This window comes from Rhinolophus ferrumequinum, chromosome 5 (assembly GCF_004115265.2).
Source record: "Rhinolophus ferrumequinum isolate MPI-CBG mRhiFer1 chromosome 5, mRhiFer1_v1.p, whole genome shotgun sequence".
NCBI classification, from domain to species: domain Eukaryota; kingdom Metazoa; phylum Chordata; class Mammalia; order Chiroptera; family Rhinolophidae; genus Rhinolophus; species Rhinolophus ferrumequinum.
Window position 1 is genome coordinate 2,702,342 of NC_046288.1, and position 25,380 is coordinate 2,727,721.

The 25,380-nt window shown below is 40.5% G+C and overlaps 1 long non-coding RNA gene across 1 annotated transcript; it reads right to left on the bottom strand.

The window, feature by feature from the left end:
• Positions 1-12,700: 12,700 nt before the first annotated feature.
• On the bottom strand, positions 12,701-20,475 carry LOC117021898 (uncharacterized). Its single transcript, XR_004422960.1, has 2 exons — positions 15,401-20,475; positions 12,701-13,055 (listed from the first exon to the last, which is right to left on the bottom strand). It is a non-coding gene; the product is annotated as an uncharacterized LOC117021898 (long non-coding RNA).
• Positions 20,476-25,380: the final 4,905 nt, after the last annotated feature.

Here is a 25,380-nt window from a genome sequence, read left to right on the forward strand (position 1 = left end):
CACCATAGGTGTCTGGCCCCAAACCAGGAAGAAAGTTGGGCTTGGCCTCACCCCTCGATTCTCTGTGGCAGCTGATACAAGAGGCCTAGACACAGACAGATAATTAATACATCAGCCCCTAAGCCGAGAGGTTTGGGGGACCTGTTCCCGTTTCTTTGGTTTCTAAATATAATTATGTGCAAAAACTTGGGCTGGGAGTGAGCAATGCTGATGTGAAATCGTTCTGGGCCCAAATGAATGTGGGATGAGCTCTCCTTCATGCTTCAGAAGTTGCCCAGGAAACCCAAAGTCATCTTTCTGTAAGCGGATCACAGTAAGGGCTCCATGTTACCTATGAGAGCCAAACTCAAAGTTAATGTGATTTTCTGCAGTTTAAACATTCTAATTAAATACCTGAATTTATTTTTTGGAAGAAAGAGAGCAGAACATTTATTTCAGTCATAGAAATAACCATGTCTTTGGTTTGTATTAAAGACTGTTGGTCTCCCAAGCTCTGTTTGAAATTCACAACATGGGAATTTATAGAATTTTCATAAAAGCAATTGAAATTACAGCTTCTCCATGAACTCCCAGGGTGTACTTCTATTAACAAAAGATGTTTTGCTTTACTCACACCTGCTCAGTTCTCCGTGGGGGCTCAAGCAATACACATTCCAATAGAGCAGCGTCAATAAAATCAAATAAAAATTAAGTTCCAAGGAATGAGATGGAGATATTACCACATAAAGTGTATTTGAAAAGGAGCTGAGCTCTTGGAACTGGCTAACTTAGTAGAAAATTGTTGCAGAAAAATAGATTTTTTACAATCATAAATCATACAATTTTGACTTTGTTGAATTCTCTACCTGACAACTTGAACACATCTTCCCTCTGTCTCTGTGTATGCATGTGGGTGTGTGTCAGGGAGGGAAGGAAACAGGTGGGGAACATTTGCAAGAGGTAGGAGAAAGGGATAAAAGAACTAGCAAAATAGGAATTTCTTTTTTCTCATTGCCTGTTACTGGAAAGAATTAGGGAGCTTTCACAAAGTCGACCAAACTTAGTGTGTTTGTACTCATTAGATTACTGTCTTAAGAAAAGAAAACTCATGTTTTCTTTACTCCAAATCCGTGAAATCCACTTCTCTGAAGAAGTTTTCTATGGGGAGATAAGATCAGAACTGAATTCCCTCTAATTGCCAACACATTCGTACCGTGTTTCCCCGAAAATAAGACCTAGCCGGACCATCAGCTCTAATGTGTCTTTTGGAGCAAAAATTAACATATGACCCGGACTTATTTTACTATAAGACCGGTTCTTATATAATAAAATATAAGACCGGATCTTATATTAAATTTTGCTCCAAAAGACGCATTAGAGCTGATGGTCGGTTAGGGCTTATTTTCGGGGAAACACGGGATTTATACACAATATCGATATGTCTAGGCTTTTGTTGTTGTTGTTATCCTGAGAGTCACAACACATCTAAGGAACCCTCTCTCTGCAGAGTATTACATGAATAGTCACCCTCCCTCCACACACACAAACTCACATGGATCACATTGAATTACAAGTAAAAGGCAAGGGCCTTTGCCTCGAAAGAGATTAGTCATCTGGGGGTGCAGGAAGACGACAAATACATGAGTGACAATTTTATTTGTGAGAGGGAAAGTACCCTGTTATTTACCATTTTTTGGCTGCTTTTGAAAGAAAGAGGATCCTAAAGAGGACCCTTTGCAAAGTGAAGGGTGTGAGGGTGGCAGACTGGCAGCCTTGGGAAAGGCTGGGTCATTGCTGTGAAGGGGGAAACAAGGAGAGCAAAGTCAGGCTGCCCGTGGCTGAAAAGAAGCTCTGGGTGGGGACAGAGATGTGCAACGGGGACTTCTATTGATTTTTCATTCCTTAATTAATTCACTTTTTTCAGACATTGTTACTGAGCACTAGCTGTGTGAACGTCTCTGTGCTAGATACTGGAGATAAGGCAGACACTGACCCTCAAGCACCTTCAGTGAACTACCTCGCTTCCTCGTGGAGCAGATTTTTCTCTTGGAGAAGGTAGGAAAGAGCTCGGGAGACTTCGCCAACAATTACACCGGGTTAGAACACCGAGGCTGCCAGAGAGGACAGCCACACCTGCCTTACTCACATTTTATAGGGGGTGTCTGTAAAGGAAAAAAACCAATGTGTTGGCTCTTACTTGTCACAACTGACTTGGTGACCAAGAATTGTAAGCATCTAAAAGTAGGAAGAACGTGCGTAGTTGCTCAGGAATGTGGAGGGAAGGGAATAGTTTGCTTTGAATTGCTGTAGTTACTTCTCAGTATAGTAAGGTGGTTTTATTTAGTTAGCTTGTTCTTTCACCTTGGTCTGAAATAGTCTTTGGAGTTTAAACCTCTAGAGCAGGTTTTCAATGGAGATGTCCCAACAAACTGGTATGTTGGAATGAGTTGTGAGGCGTGCGGTAATTTCTTACTAATAGTAAAGTTCCAAAAGTGTGCAAGTGAAGCCACGTTTTTTTAATGAATGTTGTAAAAGCTTGGATACCAAAAACAGCTCTTCCTCCCAAATGTCTCAATCTTCTCCATTGCTGTGACACATGTGACAGTCTATGTTTATGTTTACATGCATGACCCAATGGGTATTCCCAGCTTGGTAGCTGTAATTAAACTCCTTTCTGTCCTATTCAAGAAAGAAATGCAAGTGAAAAAGAAAGAGATTATTATTCCTTAAGGCTAATTTGGGCTCAGTGGAAAGAGTACTGTGATTGATTGATAATGTCTGCCATGGACACGGGAAGGGGTGTGACAGTGCATTGCCACATATTTGCCATTTCTGAGTTAGATAATTTCTATGAGTTCTTTGCTGTTGAAGCTCTTCAGTTTGCTTTATGTTGTAGTCATCTGTGTCGTAGTCTTCTGTAAGGTTGTATCTTACATAGTTTGATTTACTCACTTCACTTAGCCTGGTCAGGTCTCGCACTGACAGAGACTCAACAATTTGATTGCTTTACGTACCATTTAGCTGAGTGCTCCTAATCTGTATGCTCTCTTAACAGTTATTGTCATGAAGGTGACACCCATGGCAACCTAGGTCCATATACCACTCAATATAGAGTAGGGACACAAAATATTTTTCTTATTAATTGTACTAATACGATATAATAAATTTTGATCAGTAGTAAAACTGTATTCAAGCAGAAATTTCAGGCAATGCAATATTAATGATTTTTTTTTTCAGAGCCAATGTTTTTGGGAACCCATACATGTCGACTTTCCTAATACGGTGAACACATCCTAAAGGACAAAATGGAGACTGTGGGAGCATCTCATAGTCCTCATTCTAAAGATCATTTGAATGGGGAACATTGGGTCAGAACTACGTGAACTCAAGGCAGATACTAGAAGTTGCTCTAAACAAATTAAAATAAAAAACCCAGGCTCTCAGAATACTTTGTTGATAGTGACTTCTTAATGAAAAGACCAGTTAAAGAAAACAAATCCAATAATTGAGGGTTCTGGTAAGCTAGGACTAGATAATTCTAGGGTTTTCTATGTCCAGTTGCCCAAACATAAATAAGAGGTTAGAACCTAAAACTATTGAATATGTGATATAACTTACACTCCTTCTTGGCTTGCAGGTACTAAACGTGGATTAATTTAAAAAGCACACTTCCTTATAGTTCTGATTCCATAACACTTCATTCTTTTAGTATTTGAAAATAGAAAGTAACCACCTTGAAAAAGACAGCACCCCCTGTCCAATAATTTCACTCCTAGCTTGAGGAATCCAATAAAGAAAGCAAATAAATAAAAATAATTGCTATTGCAAGATGTTTCAATGAAATTCTTCTTTTGAGAGGTAGCATAATGCAAGGTTTGAAAACATGCGTTTTTTTGAGCTAGACTACCCAGGTTTAAATTCCAGCATTTACAAGCTGTGACCTTGGCCAGGTATTTAACCTCTGTGCTTCACTTTCCTCATCTGTAAAAGAGAACAGTGTTCAGAAAATCTTGCATATTCTGGTACGTGGACAGGGTGCCTGGAAAGTCATTATAAGATATGACTGGAACACCACGTCATATAATATGAAGTTGTTAAAATTATTTTTTATCAACATAGAGATAATTTTCTAATCAACCAATTGCTATTACTTTCTCTCTGAGTATTGGATTGACTACTGCCATGCACAGCTCTACTTTGTAACACTGCTCTTTAATTATACATGAGTGAGGTCTGTTTCTTACCATGTGCACACCTGGGGAAAGTCGATTCTATGTAAACATCGCCTTTCTAGCTACATGATCCATATTTATGTTCTCATTGATGACCAAATTCTAAAATCTTAATGTCAGCTAGTTCTTTAAAGTGACTCAAAACTAATTTATTACAGGAGAAAAGTTGATGGAGGTCTGGGGTCCATTCCTGGAGGCAGAGTGGAAGGCAGGCACTGTAGCGTGAGAACTGGTACCAGGCAGAGGTTCAGAGCAGCCATGAAGCAACACGATAAAGGGGCAAGTTGAACGGTGGAGCTAAGGAAGGAAGCCAGAGGTCAGCCTGATGGAAACAGTATCAGACCATAGGTCAGAGGAGCAGGAAACAGGTCTAGGGCCATGACCTGGGACAATCAGGACCAGGTGGGGAAGGGGAAGTGGCCAGCGAGATGCACTGGGGCAAATATTTCAGGATGCAGCCGGGGAGCAGAAAGAGGATACCTCATACCTTTGAATAGATGACAACAATGTGATGTGGGATGGACCTTCTAGCTTAAAGACTTTGCAAATAACCTTGCTGCAGGTCTTCTGAGGTGCAGTATTTACCTCTGAGGTGCAGCACCATAGTAATCTGAGTTAATAGGGAATTCTCATTTCTTCAGAACCTTTTCAAGTGTGAGATTGAAGTGAACAGTCCTAGAACTTAAACTCCAACCTCTTCATTCTCCAGGCCTCCAAACCTTAACTGAAAATGCCTTTGGGGACAAAACTCCTTTAAAATAAAATTATGTTCATAAGTTACGTGAGCAACACTGGTGGGCATCACATAACCAAGTGACCAAAGTGCATCACAAAGACTCAGTCACACAAAGCTCAAGCTGCACAGGCTAACCTCATGGCAACCAGGGTCTTTATTCTTGTCCTATACTTTTCCCTTCTCTGTGATCAGCATCACTCTCCCTTCTAAACCACTCACCTTGTGAGTAGTCATAGCCAACAGCCATGCCCCTGTATTAAGTTTTAGTATGTGCTACCTCCTTTACATATAACAGGTAGTTTAATCCTGGCAACAATCCCAAGGGTAGGCATTATTATTATTATTATCCCTATTTTATGGGTGAGGAAACTGAGACGCTTAAAGATGAAGCATCTTGCTCAAGTTCACTTAACAGGCAACAGGCAGACCTGGGAACTAAATCCAAATCTGTTTGACACCAACACCCAAGCTTTTTACCACTCTGCTGAAGTTCTAATAAGAATGAATAACAGCTACTGATGGGTTAATTACACCCAGTGAACATAAGTTTTAGGCAAGATGTTACTACTCTCAAGATTCGTTTAAAGATATTTTATCTTCAATTGTGGAGCAAAAGTTTGGGTCCTAAATTAAAAGGGCTGGCTGGAGGCAGCAGGAAGGAGCGGGCTGGGTGATGGAGTGGGTGAAACTGTACGAGGCCAGGTGTGCTCAGTTGGATTGATATTTCTTTTAGTATGACCAGAGTGGGTGAGCTGAAAAGGTCAGCAGGCTCTGCCCCACCTCTTCCGGAGAGATCTGGGAGGAGGACCAGCTCAGGACTGCCTGGGCTCCCGGCCAAACCTATTTTCAGAACCTGCATATATTGGGCCAACTTTCTTATCAACTTGCCCTGTGGCCTAGAACCCCCTGAGACCTAAGACAGACGCGTGCTTGGACGCTTTTCCTCCCGCTGTCCGTCCTCTGTCCTCCCCCTGAACCTTTCCCCTTCCTCTGGCATTTTCCTCATCTGGCCCATGTGATGCCGCTGGTAATGAGAGCAAACACGTACATTTTATTTACTAGCTAACACTCTGCATATCTCAACTCATTCGATTCTATTTTCCTGAGCATTTTAGAATATTTTTCTAAATAATCCTCTCTTTGCCCTCATTCTAAAGTACATTCTTAGGTTCCTTATATTATTTCTTACTGCTGATGACAATGTCTTGACAACAAAACGTGTCTGTCACTAGAGTGCGTCCTCTTTGGCAGCAGAGGTACAGAGCTTTGCTCCCTTCTAAATCCTTCCGTCACCTCTGCTTTGTCCTTCCATCCTCCCACTCAGCTCCCAAACACCCTGTTCAGTAGCATTTGCAGCATCTTCCAGGCCTTTCCAGGTGCTTTCCTGTGAATTTACTTCTATTTTTCTCTCACTGCCCTTTTCCCCTCTCTACCACATATTTGCAGAATTGTGATTGTCCCTCATAATTGGCTCCAAATGTTGCTTCTTATGTTTATTTATCTTTAAGGAGTAGGGTCATCAGCCCTGCACCCTAACGCTGGCCACAGACACACCGACCTCTCCTTTCTCTCCTGCTCTGCTGTTAACTAACTTGTAAATTGGGAACAAACATAAAATAGTGATGGTTGCACCCCACACCCCATCACTCCCCTCACACTGAGGAAGGTCTGTGACCCACATTAGGCTACTCGTCTCCTCCCCTTCCCTTCCATCCCCTTCAAGAAAAAAGTATTCAACAGAGATGCATGGACCTTGCAGGGCCAAAGGACAAAACAAATATCTTTACAACACACCATAAGTCACCATGAAATGTGTGCCATCATTTCCATGGTTTTGATAAATATGAGGTGTGCTTAAATTAGAGACCATAAATTTGGGAGCCTAGAGGAGATGACTTGGATTTAATAGAACAAACTGCGATATGAAATCTGTCTTCTTAAAGTTAATTAAAGGAAGTGGAAGTGGTCATCAATTAACAGAATCTAGCCCTCCAAGGAATAGTTTGTGAATACAAATGTACGTACACATTTGTACATACATATGGGCATTATGCATGTAGATAATAGTGTGTGTCTGTATTTATATACAAATTCTTATTCAAATAAGGAGATACAAAGGGATATTTTCTGATTTGTGAATTTATTCATACAAATGACATTAAAGACATAGAATCAAATAATATTTCATTGTATGGTTAATGCATACTATTATTGTAAAGAATATAATTTCATACAATTTCTTTTTATGTCAAAACAACTGCATATAGAGTATGTGTATTTCTCCATGTTACATATTCCACCCTCCTCTGGACAATCAACACAAGACATTATTTTAAAAGGTCACTATCTAAAGACATTGAAGAATCCTGTACAGACTTCTGTTTTCCAGATTACTGGTATCTTAAAAAATCAAATATAGTGAGGTTGTATTTTTAACATAAAATTAAGAGACAAGGACATAAATTCAAAGGCAGAGATAATTACTTATATTCTCTAAAAACATTTTGGAAAAAGTAAGTCAGCTTTTGCATACAGTCTGTCATGAGTTTTGTATTTACGTTAAGGTCTTTATTCTTTATTGTGAAGCTCACCAACTGGATGGGTCCTACAATCTCTGCTTACTCTTTGGCTTTAGGAGAGCTGGGGCCCTTAGTCCAAGACCTGGGTGGGATGCTTTTGAATAGCCTCTAAGAGGGCTGAGCCTCTGAGTTGCATGAGCTCAAAAAACAATAAAAGGTGAAGAGAGAACTGAGTTGCTATACCAAAAAGATGGCTTTTGAACCATACCCAAAACTTAGCAAATCAAATCACTATACGCTAGTATAGAACGTTAGCAATAGTGTTAACACGTGTCTTACTTGATATAAGTTATATAGAAAAGGTGTTTGTCTATTTATAAAATCAGGATGGGAAGCTCTGAGGAGCAAAGGCATTGTGTTGGATTATATAAGGGCACAGCATTGTCTGTGGATGTGGGAGGCTTTAACCAACCATCTTATGTGCTGGCTGCATTTTCACATACCGGAGGTAGCAGCACGAACTGAAACAACTGGTTTGGAAAGCATTTGGGCAATACACAATAAGAGTCATAACACTTTTCATCTGTCCTTTGACACAGAGATTGGTCTTCTGAGAATTTATCCTAAGGGAATGGCAAAACAAATAACATTGCATTGTTATTTTCAAAAGCAACGTCTTGGCCATAAACTGGAAAGTCCAACAATAAGGAATGGTTAAGTAAAGGAGGTACAGTGGCTGTATGAAATATGATGCAGTCGTTAAAAATGTAGCTGCGTAGTAACATCCAAAACAAAGCTTAAGATATGGGTTAGTTATCAGTTATTGGCCCCCACCTTGGAATTCTCATTTCCCTGCTGTGCTTAAGCTAGAACTCTGCAAACTGAATTTCTGCTTTGCTTGCTGCTTCCTTATTATAGTCCATCAACAGCAGATGATGCTAGAAAGAGATAGAATGCAGGAGTGGGGAGAAGAAACAGGTCCCTCCCTGTGCACTTCCTGTCTTGTCAGTTACCCCACTATGACCCTTCACTCTGGACAGGGGCTGTTGATCTCACCAGCAGTGGGTTCCAGTCTCAGCTTTTATCCACACCCAGAAGCCAGCTCATCACCCCTCCCCTCAGAGCTATCAGCACCAACCCTGGTGGTGACCTCTCCCTGAGGTCTGCAGCCCCCTCTCGCAAGCTTCTGGTTCTGTGTACCTGGACATTTTCCCTTTGTTTCTCCACCGTAGGGGTAGTATCTGCTTCCTGTACTTATGCTTGTTTTTTTCAGGGTCTCCTTCATGCGTTTCCAGTTCTCCAATACCTATTTAACCAATTTCTTATATTAAATTCTCTCTGTTAAATAGTGTTGTTTCTACTTTCAAGACTAGTTTTAAAAAATGGAATAAAATTGTATGTGTATGATGAGTACAACCATATGAAACTATGTAAAAACAGATGTTTAAGAAAAAGTATTAGAAGGAAATTTACCAAAATCTTAGTAGAGGTTGTATTAGACAGAGAGTTAGTCTTATGAGTGATTTTTTTTTTCTCCCTTCATCCCTACTTTCTGGATTTTTTTTTCGTAATGTGTTTACATTACTTTCATAGTAAAAATACACATTTATATATTTAAAAGGGGAGCGTTTGATTCCCAGTAAAAGAGTATAGACCTTTAAAACCAGATGAATTATATAATTCAGGTAATGGAAAGTGATTGCAAATGTGGTCACAATTCCACTGGGGGTATGTTTTGAAAAAGAGGAGCAGCACAGGAAGACTAGAGTGAAGCAAGTGATGTCACCGCTCTCCAAGAGGGGAAAATGGTTTAGTTCAGAAATAAACTGAGAAGGTTGATGTGACTTTCCAGCAAATTCTACAATAACCTATTACATAGATGACTCAAGAGCACTGGGAGAAAGCCTAGATATACAGAGACCAAATTATGCCAAATTCACTTCCCTTCCTTTTTGTTGGATTTTTAGATAGATTGATCATGTTTTCATTTATTTATCCAAGTCATTCATACAACAAACATTTATCACATACCTACTTTGTTCTAGAAACTGTCTTGACAATGAAAACAGAAAGACAAACTTCAAGTAGGAGAAACAGGTACATGATATTTAGCTGCTATTATTATATGTCCTAGGAAACAAATCATTCTAGTTTAAGCTCTTCATTTTACCCAATAATATGCAAAACAGACATCTGTGCTTCATACCTAAGACTCACACATAACTGCCCCACACCCCCCACTTTTGGTGGGGAATGGATTACAGGGACTGGGGATGACAAGAGGGAGGGTTTGGGATAAGGCAGGAATTGGAATGGGTGACAATGAGGGCAGGTTCAGGGGTGGGGTGGGGTTAGGCACCATCTGGCAGCCAAAACACATAAAACCAGGCAGCATATGTTTTTCACACTTACTCATCACAGCAGGAGCCATCAATCATTCTAAATAAGATATCTGATCATCCTCTTGATTTCACATGAGTCTTGAATATAGTCCACATATCAGATTCTCTGAGTTCTCCCTTAAAGTTGTAGTGGTCAAATGCATTTACTTTTTAGTGATGAACAGATTTAGCAGTTAAATAATGGAACTCATTCCATTTTTGGCATGGACACTTCTGCTTTTTTGGGTATTCTTTCTGATTTGGTTGTCTTTATTGATTAAGTATACATAGGACATCAGAGTGGGGGGATAATTTACCTATAATATGATTTTATATTCTCAGCTCTAGACTAAAATAAATTTCTGGTTTATGGCTTTTTTTCCTGCTGTTTTTGGTACTCTCTGCTGTATACAGACACCTTAGGTAATATTCTAAAGCTCCATTATAATGATGGTTGGGAGGAAAACACTAAAATCTCTTAGAGGTTAACCTAGATACAGATGTTAATATATCTTTATACTTTTTTTACCTCTGAGGATAAAGAAACTATTATCTTCATGAAAATTACAAGCCATTTGGAAATGAATAAAATAGAAAGTGAAAATTCCCCACAATTCGCCGTGGAAGTCGTTGGAGATGGAATAAGGGAGAGGGCTTGGCTGAGCCTGATATTGGTGATTAGTATCGGTCATACTTTTTGACCTGACTAAATGAATAAGGATGAATCAAAGTGCTCTGCTTCAGGGCAGGCAAGACCCCCAAACACATCTTTGTAATACAGTGTGGTAAAAACTCTAGTGGAGGAGGATCAGGAAGAAAGCAGTGAGCATCAGGGTGGAGTTGGAGAAGAGTGTTGGGTGGAGTTGAGGCTGAAGATTGTGGCTAAGTCATGCTCCGTGTTACCATGCTTAGCACTGAACAAGAAAACAACAACCAATTTGTTATACCTCACCATAGTTCATACAAGGTGGCCTATTAAAATGTACGTAATATAAGAAGAGAAAGTGAAAATAAGTTGTGAACAAGGGCAAGAGAATTGGGGTAGGAAAAATAAGATGAATTCATGAAATGGTCCAACCTCAATATTTGCTGAAACAATCTATGAAAATATTTCTAGGAGTACCTATGCATTTGCTGAAAATGGACCACAAGTTTGGTTCCAAACTTTCAGGTACACATTAAAAAACGAGAATTCTGATCACATTGTTAATCAGTTTATTAATTCAATTACTTAATTATTTAATTGCTTAAATATACAAACCGATTGTCTGAGTAAAGCACAACTCTTCCTGGTACTGAGACTAGAGAGAATTATTTTCCCATGAATCTTCATAAAGAAGGTACTGAGCAAGATAGTGATAAGTGTCCCAATGGCACTTTAAAGTGAAAAAGGCAACACGTCTTATGACGATGTTTCTTTTATCGCTGTCAAGGGGACTGGTGTCAGAATACTATCACCCAATTCAGTAAAAGAAACTCCATGAGAATAAAAACTCTGTGATACGAGTGTGTAGCTTGTCCTGAGGGAAATTTCAGAGCAGTAGTTCTTAACTTCTGAGTTCTGGACTACTTTGGAAAACTTTCCATTCATTCATTTTTGTAAAACAGATATGTACAAAGATTTTGTTCTGTTCCAATCTGTGGCAGCCATGGGAATATGCTGCTTGGATCTCCTGCTGTGGAGAAGCCCAGCTGCCTCCCTTCTGGGTTCACTACCATGTTCTCACCGAGGCCACCATCCCCGCCCACCACCAGCTGTTCCCAATCCCCGCCAATGACAGAGCACAGTAGAGGTGAGGGTCCCAAGGATTTTGGCTCAAGGACCACCCATGAGCCTGGCCAGAACTTTCTTAGAACTATGCTGTGGTCTGAGATTTTTTTCACTGATCCTCCTTCTTTCCCTTTCTCCTTTCCTAGGGGTCAAACCTGCGTTGCGGTCTAACAGTTCTGCCTGCCTCCTGTCCCCTCCCCTTTGTCTTCCACTGGTATTTCCCCCAATAAACCTGCTTTTCCAAGGAGCTAACCCACATGCACTGGGGATTCAAGTTACCAGGACAGCCTAGGATCCTGCTCACATGGCAATTCCATTCTAGAGGGAAAAAGCAGACTACAAATATGTGACTGAAATGATTCCCAGATAGTAATGACTACTCAGAAGAAAACAAGACAGAGTTATGTGCTGGAGAATGAGGAGGAACTTTACTTTAGACTAGGGGATCAGGGATAGCCTCATTTATTAAGATGCTATCTGTATGTCAGAGGCCTGCAGGAGGGAGCCATAGGGAAGAAGGAGTTTGTGTGTTCAAGAACTGAAGGTGTGTGGGGGAGGGGAGAGACAGCACAGCAGTAGGAGGATGTGACCTCGGCGCTGTGAGCAGGGGCTGGGCTTGTGGGTCCCGGAGAGGAGTTCAGATTTTGTGCTAAGTGTGATGGGGAAATAAAAAGTATAGGTCTAATTTTAGGGACCTTGCAGACCTCCTAAAACTTACCCATAGGATATAGAATCAAATTGTAAGTGGAAATGTGCACATTTTAGGCAATTTTCCATAAATATTACCTCTCTTTTCTTTTAAAGCCTAAGTTTATTACTCTTGAAAATGTTCTACATCTTTACTGTAAAAAAAGTGCCAACTATACAGAAAAATACAAAGAAGAAAGTAAAATTATACCAAAGCTCACTAATTAGGGACAACTATTGGTAATATTTGGATGAACATTCTTCACGTTTATACATTTCATATTTATACAGCTAGATATAGGCACATACTTTCATATATACTACATATATGTACTTACTATTTACTATACATGCTTGTTTTTGTGTGGTGTGTGTGTTTTTGTTTTTTTGTGGGGTTTTTTTTTTACATTTTTTTTTTACCCCCGGAATTGGGCTGCTTCTAACAATTGCTGGTGTCTGGCCAGGCAGTGGCCATTGCAGACACATTCACAAAAATCATCAAAACGCGCAGAACGGGTATTAAGGGCTTAGGAGAAAATTCATGTGCGAGAGGTGAATTCTCTTTCAACTCCTAGGAACACAATTTTTGAAGGAGCATTATGGAATGCCGTTTGTTGGAAGTGAATCTGAAGTGCTTTATCAATTTTCCTGAAGTCCAGATTGGCCAATTCTACATAACAGCGAAGACGGCTTAGGAACCCGATGCCTTTATCTCTTTTACGTATTCTTAAGAAATTCAGCATCCAAACACTGTTAATGACATCAAAAAAACACAGGGACATTGACAACTCTGAGTTAATAAGTATTCAGAAAACTTGGAGTCTAATATAAAGAAGTTTCAGAAACATTAATTTATTATGCTTATATTTTTCTTTCATGCATGCATAAGAGCAACATATTATAAAAATATACCTAAGTCTGAAAGAGCTGATAAGTATAGAATAAAAATTCTGGGTAACAAGAAAGCACTGTGTCATTTAATGGACAACACTTATTTTTCTTTCTAAGTATCATAAAATAATGATGCATCTTAAAAAACAATGGTATCTCAGATTTGATAAAACATAATAAACTCTCCCTCTTCCATTTTAAGGTTACTTCATATTCCACTGTGTGTTATATTCCATAATTTATGTGACCATCCTTCTATTAATGGACATTTTGATCACTTTAATTTTTCACTATTATAAACAGTGGTGCAGCTAATATTTTTGTGCATACATCTTTTCACACCGGTGTGATTTTTCTCTTTAGGGTAATAAACCAAAATGTTGATTAAGTGTCGAGTTGCAGGGATTTTGAAATGATACACCTTCACTGCTTGTACACAGAGTGTCACAATTCCAGGATGCCAGAAAAGAGCAGACTAAAAACTTCAACTGTCACCGAGCTGGCGGAGGGGTGGCAATCTCTTGTGAAAACTGAGGAGCTTGGGGGGGCTTGCCCTGCCTGGAAGCCAGTCCACTTCTTTTTGGAATAAAGCGGGAAACTGTGGGCAGGGCAAGATTGACTGATTATTTGGCCTGGCCCTTCATTCATTCATTCATTCATTCATTCATTCATTCATTCATTCCATAATGCTACTCTGTGCCAGCTATTGTGCTGTATGTTAAGGGACAAGATAGAAATTGTCCCTACCCTGTGGAAGATGCCTATACCATGTAAGCCATTTAACTTTAAACTTTATCCCCAAATATGTTTTTTGGTTTTGTTTTGTTGCTTTGTTTTTAATCTCCAAAAGCCTTAAAACAAGAGACTTTAAGCAGAAGAGTGTCACAATCAGATTGATTGTTTTTTGTCTCAGTCAAAATGCTTGACATTTGATGAAGTTGAACAGGTGGCAGGAACGGGAGCCTGTTACTGGGACCCATCTGTCTGAAGGCAGGGAATCTTCTTCAAGTGTTACATTAGTCTCAGCTTTGACTCAACTGTACTGTATGGGGAAAGGTTGCTGAGACCTAGTAAGAAAACAAACGTGGGAGGTGAGGAGTTCCTCCTTTTTTGGAATCCATCAAGTTTGAGTGCCGCTGATCTGGGTTTGTAACACTAAAAATAAAAGCCTTCCTGATGGCCAATGGGACTGAGCTGCCATAATGTCCCTTATATTCTTTCCTTAGTTAACTCGGCCTCATAACCCCTTGTCCTTATTCTTTTGTACATGCTGTTCCCTTTGCCTGGACAACTCTTCTTCCTTTTGGTCTGGCTAACTCAGGCTGATCTTAAGTTTCAACTGCAATGTCATTTATTCCAAGAATCTACCCCCTAGCCTAGATCAGGTGCTGTTGCTATGTGCTTCCATAGGGTAGGACATCCCCTACCACCATTTATTTAGCACATTTTAGAAAACTTACTGGAAGGGCCACCATCCATATGGTTAGACAGGTCATGCCTTACAGTGGGGCATCATTTATATCATGGTCTATGTGAATAATGTCTCTGCTTAACGTTTTCTGATTAAAATAGCAAACCTATCCTTATCGATACATACAATGGTGAAATGTAACCTTCCCACTTGGAATTTTAATTTTCTAAGACAATGTGTTTGTAGTTAGATTTAAAATTAGTAATATCCTCAGTGGCATCTTTCCATTTTTGTTTTATGTGCTGCTGCATTAATATAACCAGATTTCCCCCCTTCTATTTCCTAATAACCTTTATCATACCATTCACTCCAAGGACAAGACTCACAATTGCAGGGACATGAGCTAAGAGCAATGTTAAGGGCTCAGCAGTCTGCTGACTGAGGATGAAAGGAGAAACTTCTCCCTTGAGGTGATTAAGGAATAGTCCGATAGCAATAGTTCCACACAACAACATAGACTGCCGTCTCAGTGCCAGAGGGCAAATGACCACTGTCTACTCATCTGGCTCAGCATATCTACATATAAAATAAAGGCTATCTTTTTTTCTTTTCTTTTTATTTATTTATTTTTGTGTGTGTGTGTATTGTGCTGGTCACTAGAGTTGACTAAAGACAAATCATCCTCCACATTTCTTCTCCCCGAGGTTCTGCATATACATAAGTTTAGATCAATTTTCCATTTTGATAAATACAACCATCTCTAAAACAATGACCCCCCAAAGAAGGAACATACCTCCTACAGGGCTCCAGGCAGGACTCAGTGCCAGCCTTAGCATACAGTCTCAGGATCCCCAAAGATTAATGAGATATGGAAACAGACAAGATAACGTGCACTTTGAAGACATTCTGTAAGAATTCAGAAAAAATCATATTTTGCTTCTTCCTACAACTCAAACAAGCTACTTTCATAATTTAAAACAAAACCTTACATGTGAAATGCCTGTGGAGAAATTGAGAACAGCATGAGTTAAAACAGACTTCAGGTTGAACTTACATTGGTTGGAAGGAAGTGGAAAGATGGTCCATGGTCACAGTTAGATGACCGTTGGATATATGGGAGTATGATTTGCTGACTGAGAGTCCCAGAAAATGGATTTGTTAGGTAAGGGAGAGTAGGGGGAATAGTACAGAAATAAATAACAAATTCTCGGAGGTTCTTGTTCATGACTCATCAATTATCTGGCTACATAAACTAACCAGAACCAAAACCCATCCTAGTCAACCCATGTCTTCAAAGACCCAATCAATAAATAATAAAAAGTGTCAATCTATTAGAAAACTATGAGGAATAATCTGCAACTAAGAAACATAATAAAAATCAACTGAAATGATGAATCTTTGGTAGAAAACATGCTGAAGATATGTGAATAAATATGTCATTATTTACAATAGAATTGAGGAATGTTTTCTTCTATCTGAAATTAAATTTTGCAATTTAATACAACTCACTGTGATGAAAAGGTCATTGATTCAATAAGAAAGTTATTTCTTTGCAACATTAATCATATTAAACTCATGGTTTCTCCAGAGGGATAACCCCTACTTTGCTTTCCATTTATATTATCTTTAACAGGAAACAAATGAGTTTGCTAGCGTTGTATCCTCACTAATATTGTAAAATGAAACTTAGAAATATGATGGGTTTAATGACTTCGCCGTGGGCTTCATAATCACTAGTGTAAATGATAGCATTTGCTTTGACTGCAACGAAAACTACATTTGTGAAAATAACTCGGCTGAAGTGTACCTGAGGATGATGGAATCCAAGGGAAAAGCCTCATTTGCGTGCGGCTTGTGTAACTGGAAGATTCGGACTGACACTCTCTACCATAACAATGACAAACTTAATTCCAGAATTTCACGTAACAGTGTAGCATGTTGAGAAAAATGAATAATCCTTACTCTTCTAGACACCCAGATATGCATTAAACACCTTTAATAAGGCTCTTAAATCTAAAACTATCCAAAATGATCAATGGAGTCTTCGCTCTGGCAAAAGCTATGCCATCAGAGGAATTCTTCACATATCTCAACAGTCTTTGTTCGTAGTGAAATATGCATTCACTATACAGTTCAGTTTTTTCCTTTTCTTCCCACAGTGGAGATGGCAAACACATGATGCCAGGTCCGGTCCTTCCTCCATGACAGGCATCACTAGTCAATCTTGGCACACTTTCTCGCTGAGCCCAGATCAGCTTTCACAAAATATCACTTCAGTGAGCTGCCAGTTGGTCAGTGCTCAGGTGAAACCTATTTGCCATTCCTGTTCCCCAAAATAGCTCTACATGTTTGATTTAAAAGGTTAGCTATGTTCCATATATTCAACTTTCCATACAGTTCCTTTCTGTTACTGTCAGAAATGTTTCTCCATAGGCTATTGTAAAACCAGATGTGATTTAAACATAATTATAACACCATCAATCTTTTAAACTCACATGTGAAGAAGATAAAATATGATAAAATGGTCAGCCTAGTAATTTATAAAAACTTGAGGGATACCTTCTGTAGATATATTTTTGTATGATAGGATAAACCATTAAGTACAATGAGTTATACTGATCTGTGAAATACTGGTATCTGAGAGGACATTGATTCATCACATTTAACACTGCACATTTGCTACAGTGGTAGCTATCACTGCATCACAGACCTTCAAAAACAATCTTACCTTGGAAGCATTTTGTCTATGTTAACATAAAATGTGAAGTAACTTCATTAAAAAGGTAAATTGTATCAGCAAAAGCATAGCTTCTACTGCTGTGCTTCGTAATAGCTTTATCCTCAAGTCCATTCCCAACAGTCTTCCCCAGATAACTTACAGCCCTAAGCCATCCATCTGCCTCAAATGCTGTGATCATGATTTCTTTCCATTAGATTAGTTGAATCATAAGAACAAAGTAACTGAAAGCTTACTCGGGAGGCAGGGAAATAAACCCAAACATAACTGGAAGATTTTTTAACCTCTTCTTCCATCCTTGACCTGGGGACCATTTGCTTCTCTTGATGTGAAAGAAGTAAGCACACAAGGAGTCCACCATGGCTGCTTGCCCCAGGATGCCTGCCGGGGGACTTGCTGCTTATTGTCTCTACTGCACCATTTTCTCCTTACCATCTATTCTCTATTGAATCCCAGGAAGCAATGAAATAGACATGGGATATATGACATGTTAACTTAAGAAGAGGACTTGTGTAAAATAGAAAGCCAAAAACTATTATACATGCTGGATGTAAGCCAACTCTTTAAGGTGAAAGTAAAACACAAACCTTCTCTCCATTTGTAGTCAACTTGGGAGCTAGGTGTTTGATTGCTGAATTCTCTTTTCTCTGTTACATGAGCATAAAACCATCTAAGAGCAGAGCACCCTGTCTCCATCCCCAGGCATCCTGCACAAACAGCTGTCAGGCCTAAAAAATTGCATCTGGGACAGGAACACAAAATGGGGGTCAACCCACCTGTTCACACTGTTGGGGGATTTGGCAGGATGTGGCATGTTTTCTTATCTGTAAGACGGGGTGATGATTCTTGCGCTAAGAGAAGAAGGGAGGGGAAAGAAATGATGTAATGGATGTGTACTTGTTCTGTCCATTAGGCAACGAGTCTCAAAGAGCTACAGCAGTGTCAGGTATGATTTTATTACGGCATCTTCATCGTACTCTGTCTATCTGATACACTTCAAGACATGTAGCTCCTTCTTTAGACTCAAACAAGATGAAGAGAGATTTAGATAAAGTGCAATATTGCAATATTGTCAAACTCACCTTTCAGTTTATTTCCAACTACCACCTACCCATGGTTTTCAACCTAGCTCAGCATTCAAAATCAATTGTAGGGTTTTGTTGTTGTTTTTTGTTTTTTTTTTTAAATCATGAAGATGTCATTCCCAAGCTTTAGCCCAGGACTGGACAGGACCCAGTTGTTTTTATTTTTAAAAGTTCTATAAGTAATTCTGATGCCTAGTCAAGGCTGAGAACCACACATACAAGGTGATCCTGGGCAGCTATCTCACCCTTACACTCTCTCAGACCCCAGATTTCTTTGCTTCCATACGTAGGTCTGGGTACAATGGGCAATGACGCTCTAAGATTCCACTGGCAGAGACTTTCCTTCTGCCTCAGTCTCTCCTTCCTCTCCTTCCCTTCCCAGGAGAAGCTGGGGACCTGAATAATCTAAGCATCTCTTCTGCTCCTACCCCACCTCCTCTTTCTCTAATTAATTATGAAGATGAGCTGGACTGGGAGCCACCTGAAGTGAAACATTGGCTCCATCTCTCAGCATCTATGTAATATCTGATTATCACAACGTATAGTGTGACGGCTAATGAAACAACTAAATGTAATTTATTATACTAAATGTTATAAGCATGCATTTAAAATAAGTGCCTGTGATTACATTTTGCTGAATTACCATTTTAAACTCAGCATTGAATTTATGTTTTGTATTTTTTTTTGTTTTTTTTTTGTTCCAGGTAATGACTGCATTAGCAAAACATGGATACTTTGATTCATACTAATCCATTTCCCTTGGGTGAAAATACTTTATTATTTTTAATTGTTTCAAACTCACCCATTCATTGGCATGCATAATTTTAACAGGGTTAATTCTAATCAGCTCAATTCTAGACAAAGATTTTTGTGGCCTTGTAAATCCTTCCTTTTTTCCCCTAAGAGCTCATTTTAAATTAAATTAATCTTTGTATACCTTTGCTATTAAAATCTTCTCAGGTTGGTACAGGTAAGACCATCAAACTGATTGCTGACATCTAGAATGTGGTTGTTCTTTTCATTTCCCCTAAGTTTTTCAGCACGTTCATACAGTAATATTTCCCAGCTGGTAAGGGACCCAGCTTCTGGAAGAGGCTAAAGCAAGAAACACAGCCTAGCTCCCCAGCTGCATGTTATTACGTTATTTCCAATTCACAGGAAATGAACAATCATTTAGTCTTGACAGGTACATCCAGAAACTCGCTGTCTTCGTTTTCAACCTGAAAAACAATCAGGGTCCTGCAGAAGTTAAGCATTAGTCTTAAAGTATGCTTCGTATTTTTTGCCAGCGTTATGAGGATATCTTGTGAAAGCTTTCGAAAACACTCTGGGAAAATGCTGCCAACAGGCTAAGAAACCTGGGAGGAAAAAAATAATCATCCGACATACTTTCTGTTCATGAAGATATGTAACTTAGTGGTCCCTTGTGAGCTGGTGAAGTTTAGACATATGTGATGGTAATTGGGGTGTAACCCAAATGGCCTTTTTAGTAGACGATTAGACTTAACACAAAGCAAAGTTGTCAGCAGTAAGCGCCCCTGCAACTCAGTTCGAAAAGCCATTACAAACACGGTAGAAGGGTTCTTTTCCCCCTTATCCTGATGGATTTTTCCCTCAATTGAAAATATTTCCATTTTCTGAACATAGTTTTCCAAAATAGAAACACAATCAACACAAAATAATGCCCCCATTCGACTTGCAGGTTAAAATTCACAAAGCACTTGCAGAGACATTACTTTTCCCTCCTCACTGCTCCTCCTGTCATGGAGGCTGGCCTCCATTTTACAGATGACAAAACAGGGACACAAGGGAGGCTTCGCAGGCTAGCTAGAGTTGCATTTCCTAAGTGAGAATGCCTGGACAGACAGCTGGGTCTCCTGGCTCCTAGGCCAATGCTGTTTAGTCTATCTAGCTGAGGATTTTAAAACATTTACTTCAGCTTAACTCACTTTGCTCCCTATTATGGTCCATTTGTGTGTGTCAGTCTTTATCTCTGGACCTGAGTCAAACTTCACCCCTTCTCCCACCTCCTCCTGTTTCACAAGGGGAAACACACACACACACACACACAAAAAAAAAAAAAAAAAAAAAAACAAAAACAAAGCCTAAATATGGAACACATGTGCTTCTCATCTGAGCTGTTTAGAGGGATCGGGAAATCGGAATTGTCACTGACTCTTTGTCCTGGTGTTTCAGAATGCCCTTCCACCTGGGTCCCACTGGCACTGCTACTGGTCGCAGTTGGATGGAGCCTACTGCATTCAAAATCAACCTTCCAGAGTATGCCTCCATTTTAACTGTCATCTGTTTGGCTTCTCTGTGTTTTAGAGGTTTGTTTTACTGGTCTGTGAAGAATCTCCTTTTGTCATGATTTAGGGTACATTTGGAGGCGTTCAGTGAGAGGATAGTAGACACCTTTCGGTAAAGACCTGGAATCTTCCACCACCTCTCAACTGGACTGCAGTGGGCAGCCATGACTCACGGTGAGCTCATGCATTCCTGGGCAAAGTTTATAGTAACCTGGAGGCTGAGCGATTTGCAGGTGCCTTACCTACTGAGCATTCTAATGCTAACTCACCTCCACGTTGCCCTGGCATCTTTTGAAGTAAAACTTCATGGGGTGAACAGGAAGACTACAACATTTTTATTATAGTTGGCTTCCTTTGCTGAATTAGCGTTTATATTTTCCCAGTAGAAATCCCCAAATTGAAAATATAGAGGTGTCAGCTAGCACCACTTTAGTTAAGGTTGTGTCAACATTTCCTATAAACCTTGTTTTTCTAGGGTTTATAACTAGACCATAAAAATTTGCTCAGCTCTGAGACTTGGCATAGAAAGTAAACTTGGGAGTGAATTTTGCAGAATTTGAAGAGGGAAAAATAAGTTCAGCTGTTTTTAACATGTGCCTATTCTAAAATGGAAATGATTTTAAGATGCATTTTCTTATTTGTGTGACTCAAATGTAGCTTCACTTAAAAAAAAAAAGAAAGAAAAAAACACTCCTCAAGAGATTATTTCATTGACATGGACTAATTGCTCTTGTTAATTTTTAGAGAAAATGTTAATGATTGAGGTATTTAACTCAAACCCACTGACTGTGCATCTGCAGGTACCAGTTTTCTCAAAGCAGTTAGTTGTGCATAATAATGTGATTTGGCAAATCATCTGCATACCTTTTAGTGCAGGAAACCACCAGCTTCAAAGGAAGGAATCCTTCTGGTAAAAGGTTAATGGGTCATTTCAAAATACATATTCATTCAGGATAACATCCTTTTAGTCATCTTAATTCAATCTGTAGCTCACATTTATCAAATGACCCCAAAAACCAGTTCATATGATGTTTGTATGAGGGAAACATCCAACCTCCTTGAAAATCTACATTTTCTTGAGGGCGGGGCTGGTCCCCTGCCTCCCAGCAGCTCACACATCCATTTGGCAGTGCTGGCAGGTTACTGGCCTGATGGAGGCAACTGGTCAGCATGTTGTCATATGCTTGTGATGCCCTGGCCTGCATTTGTCTGTCTGTCTCAGGCCATGAACTCTGGGAAGATGGCAGCCACCAGTGACAGGAGCATCATGGAGGAAAGCAGGAAAGTGCTGGACCCAAAGCCAGAAGAACCGAACTGCATTCCGGTGCCCTCCCTGGTCCTTACTGACTCTGTCAACCTTGGAGAGTGGGTCCACAGGTCTGGGGAAATTGATACTCTGCTAACATAGTAGAGTTAATGAGAGACTCCACTGAATTCATTATGTATATAAAATTTATACACACACACACACACACACACACACACACACACACACACATGGTCAGACAATTAAGTTCACCAACTCATCCTAGAAAAAGTGCTACATACCTCATTGCTGAATATCACAATGGTCACCTTCGAAGTACTCCCCTTGGGAAGCTATGAACCGACACCAGCACCTAATCCACCCTTCAAAGCAATTTTGGAACTCTTTTTCTGGAATGGCCATCAGAGCTGTCATCGTATTATCCTTGATGTCCTCAATGTCATCAAAATGTCTTCCTTTCAATATTTCCTTTATCTTCGGGTAAAGAAAGAAGTCATTGGGGGCCAAATCAGGTGAGTAGGGAGGGTGTTCCAGTACAGTTATTTGTTTACTTGTTTACTCCCTCATAGACAGTGCCGTGTGAGCTGGTGCATTGTTGTGATGCGAGAGCCATGAATTGTGGGCAAAAAGTCAGGTCGTCTAACTTTTTCACACATCCTTTTCAGCACTTCCAAATAGTAAACTTGGTTAACTGTTTGTCCAGTTGGTACAAGTTCATAATGACTAAACCCTCTGATATCAAAAAAGGTTAGCAACATCATTGCAACAAATTCGTGAACTTAATTGCCAGACTGTGTGTGTGTGAGTTTGTGTGTGAGTGTGTGTATATGGGGTGCCAAAAAAATGTATACAAGTGGACACTTTGGTCAACATTGCTCAAGCAGTAGTTCACCATAATCAGATGTGTCTGGACGCTGATGGTAACCACTTTGAGCATCTCTTGTAATTGCAGAAGTCAAATGTGACTTATAGTCATCTTTTGTTATCAGTATATATTGACTATTACAATTTTAATAGTGTTTTCCTTTCTTAAAATGTGTATACATTTTTTTGGCATCCTGTGTGTGTTTGTGTGTGTTTACATATATATATATATATATGTGTGTGTCTATCTCTATATATAGATACATATATATATATTTTAAACTGTATAGTGCCATCCACATGAAAGGTGGTAGTACCTCCCGCAGCATCTAGTATCCATGCACACCTACTAAGCCCCTCCTTTCAGCTGATTCATATGGAAAGGCCCTGGGCTTCCCAGCTTAACAAGCCACAATCACATGACCCAACCTGGGCTTTATTTCTCCTAGTGACAGATTTCTGATTCCACTACTCTAACTTACCTGTTGCTGATCACTGACCATCTTTTTGAATGGAGAATGTTCCAGAGTTTCTGCTGCTCATTTCCCATGGACATCAACAGAGTCTAGTCTCAGATGCCACTTTTGATGTCGCCTTTCTGCCCCTCCCCCACCTCATCCCGCCCCCATCCTGTAGCATGACATCTGGTCCTTTTCCTAGTTTCTAGGGTAGGCTTTGGTAGCTTTAGGTTTTCTCCGAGACTGTCTCCCACTGCACCCTAGGGCTTCTTTCCTCAGGAGAAACATGCAACACATCTTGAGCGTAAGTGACCTGCGTCTGTCCTAGGAAATTTTCTGGCAGGGAGAGCTGTGAAATGCCATTTGCATGGCCAGTGCTCAAAAGGGCCCCGCACTTGGTTTTATGGTCTGCTGTCACCATCCTGAAATTCTTAATATGTTTTTAACAAGGGGCCCCACATTTTCATTTTAGGCTGCTCCCTGCAAACTATGTAACAGAGTCTGGTCCTGATCTTCTGCTAGCTATCCCTGGAAACGTTAGCTTGAAACAATCCTGCTGAGTCGTCGTGGAGCCAATTCTGACCCGGGTTGGTGAGATTGGCGAGATTCCAGGCAGCAGAAAGATGTAGAGCGAGTCTTGCTGTTCCATCCTGGGCTGGTGTTTGCCTCCTCTCCTGGAGCTCCCACCACTCCGCAGCCTGAGGAGTGGATTTCTGTCTCAGGTCCTCGCAGAAATGAGAATACTCTTAGCTGGCTTCACAGGAGCCAGACTCCCTGCCCAGTGTTTGCATCCCCTCTTCCAGAAACCTGGATGCCCACACGAGCATTTGCAGTCTCCAGGGGAGTCCTGTTCCCACATGAAGGAGATAGCGGGCACCTTGGAGCAGCCACAGCCTGGAACTGAGGACCATCACATCTGCCTGCATGCAGCCCGCTGGGTGCCATCCGTTTACCCACCCAAGGCTAACTGAAGACTAACCATGTGCCAGGCACAATATGGATACTAGGGACACGTTATTGAGCAAGACAGAAATGTCCCTGCCCCTGGGGAGTTCACATTCTAGTAAGAGAAGGCAACGAATGTAATCCATGAGTAAATTTGTGGGTTGGAAAATTAACAAACGGTGCTATGGGAAAAATAGACAGCAGGGTAAGGAGACAGGGCAGGCTGGGGTGGTTTGCATGGAAGGGGAAATCTGATGCCAGATTTGAAGGACTTGAGGATGTTAGAGTTGCGAATTTCTGGGAAAGAGCATTCTTGATAGAAGGTACAGCTGGTGCAGAAGCCCTAAGGGGCAGCAAGTGAGGCTGACCAGGAGCCGCAGGAGGACATGTGGCTGGAGCAGAAGAGCGGAGATGGGTAGGAGATGACACCAGATGAGGGGCAGGGGCAGGAGTCCTGCAGGTCCCAGGAGGGGCTTTCAGACCAGCTTGGAGCAGCAGTGACAGCACGTTTCAAAAGGATCACTCTGACTGGAGTACAAGGACAGACTATAAAAGGGTAAGTGTGGAAGCAAAAAGACCAGGCAGAAAGCTAATCAATAATCCAGAGGAAAAAACATTCACACGTGCGGAGGGTGGACCTGCGTCTCTGAGCAACTGTGAATGCTGCAGTTCCGGCTGCTGACTCCCCATCTCATCCTCAGGTGGCCTCAGAGCTGGTTCTTCCCTGGCTCCCGCCCCCGCTGCAGGCTTGTCTCTTCCTACTTCTTTCTCACACCCTTATGGTGTGGAGGCCTCAGCAGCCATTGCAGCTAAATCCACCCAAAGAAAGGTAGACTGTCGAGGCCTGGCAGGGCATCCCCTTGGCCACAGAACCTTAAAAAAAAAAAAAAAAAAAAAAGCTAGCTTTCACCTGGGGGTTGTTTAAATCCACATTTGGGGGAAGGTTTCATACTTCATGCCTCCTTAAGACCCCTTCAGGCCTGTAATGCCTTCCCCAGTCCCTCACTCCCAGCAGCTACATCTGGACTATTTGGTTCACCCATAAGCTTGCTTTCAAATGAGTCCCCAGGGACATTAACTTGAGTCAGTAAAACACCTTTGCAGGCAG